Raw genomic sequence first — 13,733 nt, forward strand, 5'->3', positions numbered from 1 at the left:
CCTTCCTTGACAACGAACAATACTATCTCCCCCTTCGGAGAAAACCTCAACCTTCTAATCCCTATTCAACTTGACCAAAATAGGATACCTATTTTTCTTTTCTTTCACTTCGGCAACCAATGAAGATTCCAAACCATTCTGAACCCATATACTTTCTTCGTCCTAATCAACCATGTAAACCCCTAACCTGGCAAGCTGATGAACATCATGAACTAACTCTTTCTTATTATCCTCAACATAAGCAACATTTCACATAGACAATCCACTAACGGCATCAGCCACTATATTGGCCTTACCCGATTAATACAACACACTCATATCATAGTTCTTTAACAATTCCAGCCACCTTCTCTAACAAAGATTTAGATCCTTTTGAGTGAATATATATTGTAAACTCTTATGATCTGTGAACATATCAACATGAACCCCATAAAGGTAATGCCTCTAAATATTTAAAGCAAAGACAACCGCTGCTAACTCAAGGTCATTAGTTGGGTAATTCTTCTCATGGGGTTTAAACTGTCTAGAGGCATTGGCTATGACCTTACCTCACTACATCAACACATATCCAAGACCAACTCTTGAATTATCACAATAAACTAAAAACCCACTTGCCATCTGGCAATGTCAAGACTGGAGTGGAAGTGAGTTGAGTCTTCAACTCCTAAAAACTCTTCTTATAGGAATCTGAACACTGAAATTTGATTTTTTTTGGGTTAGTTGACACATGGGGGAAGCAAAATAAGAAAACCCATCAACAAACCATCTGTAGTAACTAGATAAACCCAAGAAACTCCTGATATTTGCAAGCGAGATTGGTTTAGGACAGTTTCTCACTACTTTAGTTTTTTGAGGATCAACTCAAATGCCATCACCAGAAATAATGTGGACAAAGAAAGTTACTGATCTCAACCAAAATTCGCACTTGCTGAACTTAGTGAACAACTGATGATTTTTAGGGGTCTGCAATACAACCCTCAAATGGTCTGCATAATCACTTTCACTACGGTAATAGACGAGGATGTCATCTGTGAAGACTATGATGAACATGTCCAAGTACTTCTTGAACACTCTCTTCATCAAGTTCATAAAAGATGTTGGAGCTTTCGGTAGTCTAAAAGACATAAATAGAAGTTCAAAGTGACCATACCGAGTCCTGAAAGCTATCTTTAGAATGTAATATTCTCTAACTCTGAGCTAATGATAGACGAATCTGAGGTCTATCTTAGAGAAGTAACTTACACTTTGAAGTTGGTCAAACAAATCATCAATTATAGGGAGAGGATATTTATTCTTGATTGTGACTTTATTCAACTGACAGTAGTCGATGCGCATTCTGAGGGAACCATCTTTATTGCGCACGAAGAGGATTGGAACACCCCATGGAGAAATACTAGGCCAGACGAAACTCTTATCTAAGAGATCACTCAACTATTACTTCAATTACTTAAGCTTAGATGGAGCCATTCTGTAAGGTAGAATTGAGATAGGCTGGGTATCTAGAATGAGATCTATTCCAAAGTCAATTTCCCTTTCGGGAAGAACACTGTGAAGATCTTTAGAGAATACTTTTGGAAACTCATTCACCACTGGAACTTAATCAAGACATGGAACTTTAGAATTTAAGTCCTTGACTCGAATGAGATGGTATATATATCCCTTGGAAATCATCTTTCTTACCTTAAGATAAGAGATGAAATGACCCTTAGGCACTGAAGTACTACCCCTCCATTCAATAACGGGCTCATCAAAAAACTAGGACTGGATAATTCTATTTCAATAATGGGCTCATTAGGAAACTAGGACTGGATAATTCTATTTCTATAATAAACTGAGGCATAGCACGAGTGGAGCCAATCCATACCAAGAATGACATCAAAATAAGTCATCTCTAAATCTACAAAATCCACTGAAGTAACTTTCTGAGACACCGTGATTAGGCAATTTTTGTATACCCTTCTGGCTACAATGGAACTACCCACTAGGGTAGACACTGAGAAAGGATCTACTAATATGTTGGGACCGACACCGAAGTCTACAACTATATAAGGAGTCATAAAGGAAAGTGAATCTCCCGGGTCTAACAATGAATAAACATGAAGATAGAAGACTTGTAATGTACCCATAACCACATCAAAAGAACTTTTCTAATCCTATAGGGTTTGGAAAGCATAAATTCAATTCTGACAATGCCTACTGGCGGTATTGGTGGTGCCCTATTGAGTTGAGGGACTTACTAAAGCTAATGAAAAGTTGAACTGAACCTATTGGCGAATATCTTTTCCCTTCTGGGAAACCATTGGGCAATTCCTGATCTTATGGCCTGGCTTGCCATATCCAAAATGCCCATCACTGCCTGCTCTACACTTTTTTTGGTGATTTTTACCATATTTCCTATAAATTAGGTTGGTACGACCACTGTTCATACTACCTTGGGTATTATAGCCTGGGACCCTATCCCTATTATCTAGCCTAAACTTTAGCACTGGCTGTAGATATGGCTTAATCTAAAAACTTTTGGCAGAACTCAAAATGATTTCCACCATTAGACCTTTGCTGTGAGAAGCTAAAGATACTCATTCTGGCTCTCTTATTCTCCCCTTCCTTCTCTTTAATCTTATCTGCCTCAATCTCTGAGCATGAACAATCAACCTAGAAAAGTCTATTTGCTTGATCAACATGGTTGTTCTATACTCTTTGATGACACTATCAAATACCCTGACACAAACTTACTCATCTTGGACCTAGAATCAGCTACTATAGTCAGAGCATATCTTGCTAGTTGAGTAAAATTGAGTGAGTACTCCTCCACACCCATGTTACCTTGCTTTAAATTTATGAACTCCTGTACCTTAGCATCCCTTAACTCAAGTTGGAAGAACCTGTCTAAAAAAGGTCGTGGCAAGTTCCCCATACTCTATAGTCCCTGCCTCAATACCTTTGTTCTTTTTCCACTGTTTGAACCAAGTATAAGATACTCCCTACAACTGATAAGTAGCTAGGTCATCACTCTCACTAATAGTAACACCCATGATGTCAGCCAATTTTTGTACACCATCTAGAAATTCCGGCAGATCATCCTCAGACTTGGATCTAGAAAACAATAGAGGATTCATCCAAGTAAAGTCTCTGATCCTAGCTGTTGCTATATTCATCATTGGATTGGCTGAGGTAACAACCTGCTGGTTATTTTGAGTAGCCACAGAATGGGCCAAAGTGGTGAAAGTAGCCTTGAACTCAGCGTGGATAACATATTTATTCAGGGTATCATCTTGAATAGGTGGTGGTGCAGGCTGATCCCTATTTCTTCTTTCATTATTTTTTATTAGAGGCATTTTCTGTAAATAAATAAAGGACAAGTTAGAAAAAGAGAATTTAATAAAGCTCACACCCTTTTGCACAACTTGAATACTGAAAGAAGGGAAACTTTTCTAAAATGTCTCGTATCCTCTTGCCCATAAGTATGGCACGCTTCACACCTATGCACAAGACTCAACTCAATATGGCTTTCAGACACCTTAGGATGCAAGACCTTAGGCTCTGATACCAAGTTTTTTCATAACCCGAGGCAACCCCTAGTCATAACATGGTCTTAAGGCCACAAGTGACCCCAAGAAAACCCATGATCTGGTCCGTGCTATGACCACTAAGTAAAGTAACAATGAAACATCATTTGCAGAAGTTGAATCTATAAAATTCTGCTAAGATATAAAATTGAAGCAAATACCAATATGTCTGAATTACCAAATAAACAAAAAATAAGTCTGAATAGCTGAAAATCTAGTCTGAAAATATAAATGTCTAAACATCTAGTCTGAAAGCCTCTAAGGCATGTGAAGTTGATGGGATACACCCTCAAATAACTCTGACTGGCCGAAATAAAAAAAATATTGAAAGTAACTGAACATAACTTGTCCTCAATGGATGAGGACTCACCACTACTACTGTTGAGAGGCATTGAGTTGACTAAGGGCGATCGGTGAACTGAGCTTCCAAAACTATATTGTGAAATCAATATAGCGCAAAAAAAGTATATGGTCAGTATGTTAAATGGATTGGTACATGAGATTTAGACTAACTGAAAATACATATAGATACTGAATATGTATACATGAACATGTAAAAAGAATATAAGAACAAGAAAAACATCTACTTAGATAATTTGTAAAACTGAATGATTGAATAGTTGATAAACTGAATACTTAACATGAAAACCTATATTGATATACCCCGAGTACTGAACCTGAATTATAAGAGCTATCATATAACTAACAAACCCCAATCTGAGCTAATCGGGGTCTAATATGTAACCCCAGTTAGAAAGGAATCAATACCTTGCCACAGGTACTAACACTGGTTGTGTGGATCTACTATGTTGATGTCTCGAAGGACTAGGGTATCAGTCCTATGCTGATGGGTGACCCTTAAGAGAGTGTCAGTCCTCTACTGGTGAGTGATATCTCATAACCTTCATTGGCTACATAGTTTTAGGACTTGGAGACTTCTACTAAAGGTCTCAGTCCTCTACTAGCGGGTAAGACTTCATCCCCAGGTTTGCTCAGTGCTAAATACCACTTCCAATTGAACTAACACTAGTACCGATTTAAAGTCAACTTGAAATCCATAAATGATAATGATCAACATGATCATAACAAACTAAGTATGATAGTAAAATCATGATATGACTGACTTGCTACTAGAAATTCTAAAACATCTGTAAACATATAAGTACCGGGTGTTCATAACCCTACAACACTGAATAATACTTTAAATACAAAATCATTATTTAAAACATTATAAGGGAATTCATAATTATGAGAAAGTGAATATGACAAACTTATGAGAATAAAATGATCATATGGCTTCATAACTTGAGAAATTGACATGGTGTTAACTGAACATGATATGGATGATTGAAATTCAAAACATGTAATAAGATAAATCACATGGTGGAAACATCTTACCGGGTCTTAAATTCAAAACTACTAAGAAATTATGGAGTAAATTCATTGTAATGCCTCGAATATGGGTCCCAAGATGTCACACGATGCTTAGGGCCATAAGTGACCCCAAGCTAACCCTTCTACTGGCATAACTTAAAAGAAACTGAATAAAATACATAAACCTGAATAAAATAAGTAAAAGATGACTCTTTTCTGAATCTGATCAATACAGAACTAGATTAAAATGATTACAAATCTACTTTTACAAAACAATACTGGAATTAATACATTAACTGATTACAACTCTACTTTTACAAAACAATACTGGAATCAATACATTAACTCTACTGACTGTCTATGAAGCCTTTACTAGTATTTCCTTTAGGTAGTCGGGACATGACCCCCAGCTATCCCAAATCAATAAGACTGAATAAATAAAATACTGCTCAAACTTACGACTAACTCGAGCCCTTGAATCAAGAGGACTCATCACCTACTGACTGGAAGCTACAAACTGTCTAAATAGGGTATGCGTGCTACAACTGAACTGTTACCTATATTATGAGACAATATAGCACATAGACATCTATGTGGATGAGTACGTTGAGGATGTACTGAGTAAATGGGGGTAAAATGCATAAGTAAAATATCATCTCATCATCATAATTTATAAACCAATGCATACTAAATATAAATGGCTCACATAAGTTGGAATATCTGAAATACTAAAATCTGTAATCATGAATAACAAATCATACTTAAAAATTTACTGAGTCATAACATTTAGTTCTAAAAACTGTGCTTGTATTCCCTCTTTAAATCATACTGTCTAAGTGTATAAAGGACTCACTCTAAATTCTAAAATCTGAAAGCTGAAGTCTGTAGCTAATATCTTCTGTAAAACATAATCTGAGTAAAACTTATAAGCCTCCATACTTAGTTTTCAAAAAGCTTTTTCTGTTAATCTTTTTCTAAAAGTCTTTACTATTAGGGAAAACTCTTCTACAAAGGAAAATACTTTATCTGAAGCTTATTTGTAAGGAAAACACTTTATCTTAAGGAAGGTTCTCTTAACCGACATAAACCATGCGAGCTTCATGGATTCCAATGTCTTGTCCTCCTAAGAAAGAAACCTCACATTGGGGAGAGGTGTCATACTATTGCCAGGGAGTATAACCTACTTTCCATGTGATCGGTCACAAGCTAAATCTATCATCCATATAGAAATAGGAATAATCTCAAAATCTGTACCTATATTGGCTATGTAGTTTTGTGGAAGATCAGGCACGCTAATCCCACACTTCTCGCTCAGTGCTAAATACTACTCCCTTTTTATTTGCTACTCTCATTCTATTTCACTTTAAAACTAGCATAAGGTACCAATTATGTATTTAACTTATAAAATCTATAAATAAAGCTAATCTAAATTTTGTAATCTGTAATAATCTAAAAAGTGGTTTTCATAGCTAATCCAATGATCGAAGGATCAAAGATTTACTAAAAATCTATAACTAATCAAATAATAGGATGCTTAAAGCATCATCTTTCTTGAAATAACATTATTTAATCTTGGGGTAATAACCCATGCTTCAATCTCATGTCAAAACATCATAATAATCATACTTAATATTGAAAATAATGATAGTTCATCTCAAAATCTGTAAATTACTGCTATAGGCATGAAAATATAAAAATAGACATGTAATTCAACTTCAAAAACACTTGAAATCTCAAAATCTTGCAAAAAGCAATAATGGGTATGAACCTTAATTCAAATCTCATGAATAATCATTCAAAATCATATGAATTTTAAATAAAAGCATGGTTTTGGGTACAAGGATGGAAGAAGATCCTTGTTCATAAACCCCACATATCTTGATTGATGATTAGATGAAGAAAATTGAATTATTGATTCCTATTTGAGTTCTTGATTATCTTGTCTTGAGAATCCTCAATCTTAAGCTTTCTTGGAGAATCAATGGAGGAATTTAATTCTTAGAGAGAAAGATTAGAGCTCCAAGGTTTTTCTTTGAGAGAGAATTGATGAATAATGAGCATAATAGGCTTAGAATAGACTTAATCTCATGTTATACGCGAATTAGGGGCTCGGGTATTGACCAAAATACCCTTTTAAATTCTAAAAGAAACTGGAAAAAGCAACATTTTCTAAACTGGTAGGGCACCTGTGCCACTATCGCGGTGTCTTACTAGAAAGTGGACGAGTGGGAACTGGGCGGACTCCGCGATGCGGAGCCATCGCAGTGCCCCTTTGGACTACCATTTTGGCCACTGGTGCGATGCGCCAGTATCATGTTGGGCTACTGGATTTTGACAATTAGGAATGTATACCTCTCCGCGATATGCCAATATCATGGAGGTCCACTGGAATTGACAATTATGAAATTGTCCTTCACGGCGATGTGGTGGTTGCTCAGGTGAGACACTGTCAACCAAAAAATGCTCTAACTCCTCAATCGAGTATCAGATTTAGGCGAATTTGGTATCGATGGAAAGCTCATTCAATTTCCTATACAATAGAAAGTCTAAATCTAGAAAATACCATATGAAATAAAAGGTATTCATCTTTGAAGCAAATCTTTGACATCTAGGGATGGTTTTAAGCTAGGAAAAGTATGGAGTGTTACATTCATACTTATTATTTAAATATCATGAAAAGATAATAAATAATTCATACCTGAACAAAGAAGGTTTTGGGACTCTATGGGTGGAAGGATTCTATTGATGAATATCCTATATACCTTAATTTTTTGAATCCTTCAAGAAAAAGCTTAGAATTTGGACCTTGAATGCTTGAATCCTTAAAAAGAGGCTTGATTTTACGTACTTGGGAAATGGGATGGGTTTTATGTATGATAACTGATGGGGAATGGGCAATTAATGCCTCTTTTTAGGGTCTTAATTTGTCACTTGGATTGTTGAGGAGAGGGGAAAAGGCCAAAATACCCCCATTAGGTTAATAAAAATGCTGCAGACAACATAATCTCCATGTCATGGAGGTTATCATGGAGACTAACCTATGTGACACGCTGCATATAGTGGAGTCTAACCTCCGTAGCACACCACGTATCATGAATGTAATCCTCTGTGACACACCCAAATCATGTAGGCTTACTGCCTTCAAGGTCCAAAATTACCCCAAACCTCTTCGAAATTCCAAAACTCTCCTGGTGACCCTTTTAATATCCCTGGATATGTTTCAACTCAAAAACCAATGTTTCAAACTCGGAAGAGACAAAATTAAAATTTTTCCATTATTGTGGGTATTAAATTGGCTAAGTCCTTGTACTTAGTGTAAAATAATGACTTGGACCCCTTTAAACATGTAACTAAGGGATAGAAACGTGTCTAGAATCTTACGGGGTATTATAGTGGTATGACTTATGTCTAGGTTTTGTTTAATGCTGGATGAGCCTTTGTTGATTTGTGCCAGTATCTGGATGGTACTAGTGTGTTTTAGTTCAAATTTGCTTGCATCAGCTTCTTTCAGTTCAGTTGGATGTCAATTGGTGGTTAATAGTGAATTTTAGTTGTTTAGAAGTGAGGTTAGAGAGCTGTTTGAAAAAGGGATACTTGTGACAAAATCCCTTGGAAGTTCTCTCCCTTTGTGGAGGTTATTTGGGAAGTCATTCTTAGAGAATGCAGGTGCAGTACCTCATCCTTTTGAGCTTTTGAGATCGATCTATCCATTGACTTTGTTAGACAAAAGTCCTTTTAGTAGTGGAGGATATTGTAATAAGCCTCTAGGTCATTTCATTTGTTTGCATGCATTTTTATTATTGTGAGCCATCCCACAATGGCTATAGGTCATTTATGAGTTGCCAGGACTGGCATTTCGATGATCGAATAGTTTGTTTGGATTTTAGTCTCTTTTCACTATTTTGGAGCTTTCGTTGTTTAAGATTTGATATCGAACCAAAACTCCTAGTAGATGAACTGAGATGAGAATTTGACAGTGCCAATAGCTCTAAAATATTGATTTTAGGCTAAGTGGACCTTTAGTTCAGGTCTCGAGACACCCGAGTTCATTGAGTTTGAAACATCAAATTTGGTATGATTACATAGTTTGTTTACGTATACAAGATTCTAAAAAAATCTCGAACCCCCAATCGAGTCTATTTTCAGACTTAGAAAATCTGGTGTGACCACGATCACACAAGGCAAATTGCGATCACCACCCTGTATCAGTGAGTCATGATCACCAAGCACAAGAAGTTGCAACTGAGATATGCAACTTTTAGGGGCAGATCACAATCGGGGACCTCAGTCGTGATAGCGACACTGGATACCTAGATTGTCTATAAATAAACCCATCTTTGCTCGATTTTACTCAATTTCTACCCATTTCTTTAGAGCTAAAAACTCTAAAGTGTGAGATAATGTGGGATTGAAGCATGTAGATGATTTGGGGAGCTTGGATAACTATTCCGTGATTTCTCTTTGAATTCAAGGTAAAATTCCTTCAATTTCTTAATAAAAAATTATGGCTTTGAATTCTTAAACTTTAAGGGTTGATTTGAGACTCTATTTTTATTCTTTTATGCTCAACTTTTGAACACGCATTTCTTATCCTTCGAGGGACCCATAATAGATTCAATTTTGAATTCCATTAGCGAGCCCTGCAGGCCTGTTGTTGATCCAAATATTTGACATGACCTATTATATGGCAATATGAGTCTCATTTTACTTCTAATGATGTGTAGATTATAATTTTGATAGCTTATCGGCATTTTAAGATCTTGAAATGAAGACATATATTTTGTGTATAATTTAAGAATTTGTAGTTCGACTTTGAGGTAGACTTCTATCTACTCTTATTTGCAAGATTATGTGTGTTATATTGTATGTGAATATGAATGTTAAGATTGATTATGGGTAGAATGATGTAGTTTTGATTATTTGCATTTAGGGATTAGATAAGGGTTTTGACTTGTAAGGTGAAATGCTTATTACGCTTTTAGAATCCTATTGCCTTCTTCATATATTGAGCAAATTCATAGAATGATGGTGATATTATGCTAGATTTAGGATGTAGCTTAAGTGTTGGAAGCATTCTTAGTGTGAATATCCTTATGTGAGTTTAGTGACCTTGAAATCGTAATTTAGGTGGAGATGACTTAATCACTCATGTCTAGGTAGAATTCCTATCCTAGGGACAATTATGGGTTATGTACCATCTAGAAGTCAATATAGATACCTTAGCCTAGTTGGAGGTACAAATTTCTCAAATATGAAATTCAAGGATTAGTAGTGGGTTTCTCCGGCCAACCTTAAGTTAAGACTTATGTTGGCCCTTGTTGACTTATATACATATGTTAGACATAGTTGATACTATTGAGCCTTTGGTGTAAGGTTACTTTGTGACTTTGTGAATGATAATGATTTTTCCTAGATTATAATTAATGGCTTATAACAATGATAGGACTTTTGAATTTGATTTATGATGTGGTCTATCGACATGCTTAATAATATAGGCATAGACATAGTTAATATCGCCTATGGATGTGAGATGCCTTATATATATGATATGCCTCACGGCCATGATTTATGGCCTAGTTATATATTATGCCTCATAGATATGAGTTGTCTTATTGATATTTTATGCCCCTTAGATATGAGATGCCTTATTGATATATTATGCCTCCTAGATGTGAGATACCTTATTGATATATTATTCTTTCTAGATGTGAGATGTCTCATTAATATATTATGCCTCATAGATATAATTTATAGCCTACAGATAGGATATGCCTCATAGGTATTCTATGGCTTATAGATACGAGATGACTTACGAACATGAATATTGATTTGTGTTCTGGACATGTATGTGGTCCCTAGAATATCTTTATGATATTGTAATTAATCAGGTCATATTATTTGGTCCAAGGCCATGTTATGATATTGATTGGACATCCGGGAAGTGTTATCCTTGTAAAGGGTGTAGTTGTAGTTTATAGATATATTGATGCTTATGGTTCCATATTTGAATACTGGTGATGCATGCATAAATTTGGTACATTCATGATCATTAATTATGGTAAATGGCACTATTCCAACTAAAATATGATTCTATTATTATTTTTCCTAAATAGGGGTTAAAGCCCACTTTTCGCCTTAAAAATGGATTTCTTCATAATAATGATTGCTTATCTTAATGAATAACCTAAACATAAAGAGATTGAAAATGATGTTTTTAAAGATTTGACTGAGATAAATTCTGGTCTATGATTTGACGTACAAATTACTCCAACCACGAGAGATTCCAACCTTTCTACACTTTAATAATAATTTAGTTTTAAAGTTTATCTTGGGTAATGGATTTATGAATTTACTCTCTTTTTAGCCATGACAATGTATATCTATATACACATCTCTCCGGTATGGGATAGAGGATGTTGATGTATTAATGATATTAATTTTCAGTTAAACCTAATAAAGATTATAGTATTGATGTTATATATATACTTATATACCCAACAAGGCCTATGGATGATTAGATGACATGTTTATATACCCAAAAAGGCTGAAAGATGATTATGGTGAAATGTTTATATATTCAACAAGGTCGGAGGATGATTATAATGACATGTTTATATACCCTATTGAGTACCACGTGTTTGGTGTTCATACTATACTTCTACATCCTGCAGATCATAGTATGAGTTATCACCAATGTTGTGTGCGTCATGTAGAGCAGCCATGGTTCGAAGACATAGAGTGAGCTCCTAACCTCCGGAGTATTAATTCCCTCCCTCTTATGTACTAGATTAGTCTATATGCTATATTCAGAGATGGTAGTATCTGCATATTCATTTAGTACCTCATTTGTATCCTTCTTATATTAGAAGCTCTTGTACTGATACCACTAGTTTTGGAACTATGTTATGCAATTGATATTTTTTTATATTTATATCGTATTCTTTCCTTCATTCTTATGGTAGTCCGTTACTAGCAGTTCTGAACTACGGGATTGTCTTGCCTATTGGTGGGTTATAGTAGGCACCATCATAAATCGAGAAATTGGATCATGATAGATGGAAAAGTATTGGTGGAGGGTCACTCTTAGTATGTAATACCCCATATTAGTCTTAGCTCAGTTCAGCCCATAGTGCATGCATAAGAGGCTTAAAACCTGAAAATTTAGCTATGTGTTGGGGACTTAGTTCTTTTTTGTCCTCTTAACTTTGATGATTTTTAAGGTGAACTTCCCGGCCCTGAGATAATGGTTTATAAGTTAATTCATGTTTAGGGGTGTATTCATGTTTAGGGGTGTAAGTAGCATGTCTCGGTGAAGTTTCAAATTTTTTGAATGAGGTTTGGGTCGTGTTTGGATTTTGAAAATAGCAAGTCATATCGATAGCATCACGACGTGGCCATTATACTGATGGATGGCTCATCGTGTCATGGTAACTCCCTAATTTGCATTTTCAATTGCATATTTAAATCCTAAAAAGACAGTCTTGTCATTTTCTACCTCCCCAATCTGTAAAATCACGGAATTTATCATCAGTTAAGGCATTATATGCCCAATTTTCTCAATTCCTTTCTAAAATAAACCCTAGCCATCACCCAAATTCATCAAGTTCAATCATTAGTCCTTTAATAAAACTGAGAAATTCAAGCTCCACCACCCAAGAACGATCAAGAAAGTTAATTCTCTTGCAAGATTAAAGCCTTAAGGTATGTTAGATATTCATCCATGGGTCCTTTTTACCCATGGAGTCCAAGAACCTATTTTTATGCTTTAAACCATGAATTTACATGTTTACAATGAGCTATTTTCATGAAGCTTTTTTGAATTTTGATTATGCATGACATTTTTGCAAGTGATTTTAGTTAGAAAGTAGCCCATACACGTTTGAAGCATTAAATTGCATGTTAAATCCCCAATGTATGGTTTTAGTGTTGCGATTATGTTATTCCCATATGTTTCAATCATCCCAATTCCTAAGTGCATGAATTTCAAGTGTTTGGTGATATGCCTAAATGGTTGGATTTTGAACAATGACTACTTATATTGCTTTAAAGCTTTAGTACGTTTCTACTGTTAATATTATCGAGTCCTGGGGTTTATGAATACCCAAAAACTTAGATTTTTACTTAGTCTCTGTATTTTTAGAATGGTTTCATATATATTAGAGTATCATCAGTTTAGTCAGTTATCATATCAGTAAACTCAGTTCAGTACAGTAATCAGAGTCAATCTAGTTGGGAGTAGGATTTAGCACTGAGCTAACCAAGGGATGGGGGCTCACTTGTCAGTTGAGGGTATGACCTTTAATAGCAGTCCCTGCATTCCAGAACTACGTAGCCAGCATAGGTTGAGTTGTTAACATACCAGTTGAGGGTTGACATATATCTCACTAGAGAACCTACCAGTAGAGGGTAACTCTTTAGTCCTTTGGGACTTCACTTTAGTGGATCCACATAGCCAGTGTTAGTACCCATGGCATGGTGATGACACCCTTCCAACTGGGGTTATAGGTTAGACCCTAATTAGCTCATATTGGGGCATGTCGGTTAGATGATAGCTCCTACAGTTTCAGTTTGGAAGTCAGTTCAGATTTGTTTGACCATAGCATACAATTTATCAGTTAAATCAGTACTCAAATTTCAGCATTTCAGTTTACACACTATTCCAGTATCATGTTATATGCTTGATTATGAATTCTCAGATTTTACAACCTCCAAGAATACTATGCATCAGTTATCTCATTCTTCATTCAGTCAGTTATTATTCTAGCACATGAGCCCATGCATATCAGTCTAACC

The sequence above is a fragment of the Capsicum annuum genome, chromosome 12, assembly GCF_002878395.1.
Source record: "Capsicum annuum cultivar UCD-10X-F1 chromosome 12, UCD10Xv1.1, whole genome shotgun sequence".
Taxonomy (NCBI): domain Eukaryota; kingdom Viridiplantae; phylum Streptophyta; class Magnoliopsida; order Solanales; family Solanaceae; genus Capsicum; species Capsicum annuum.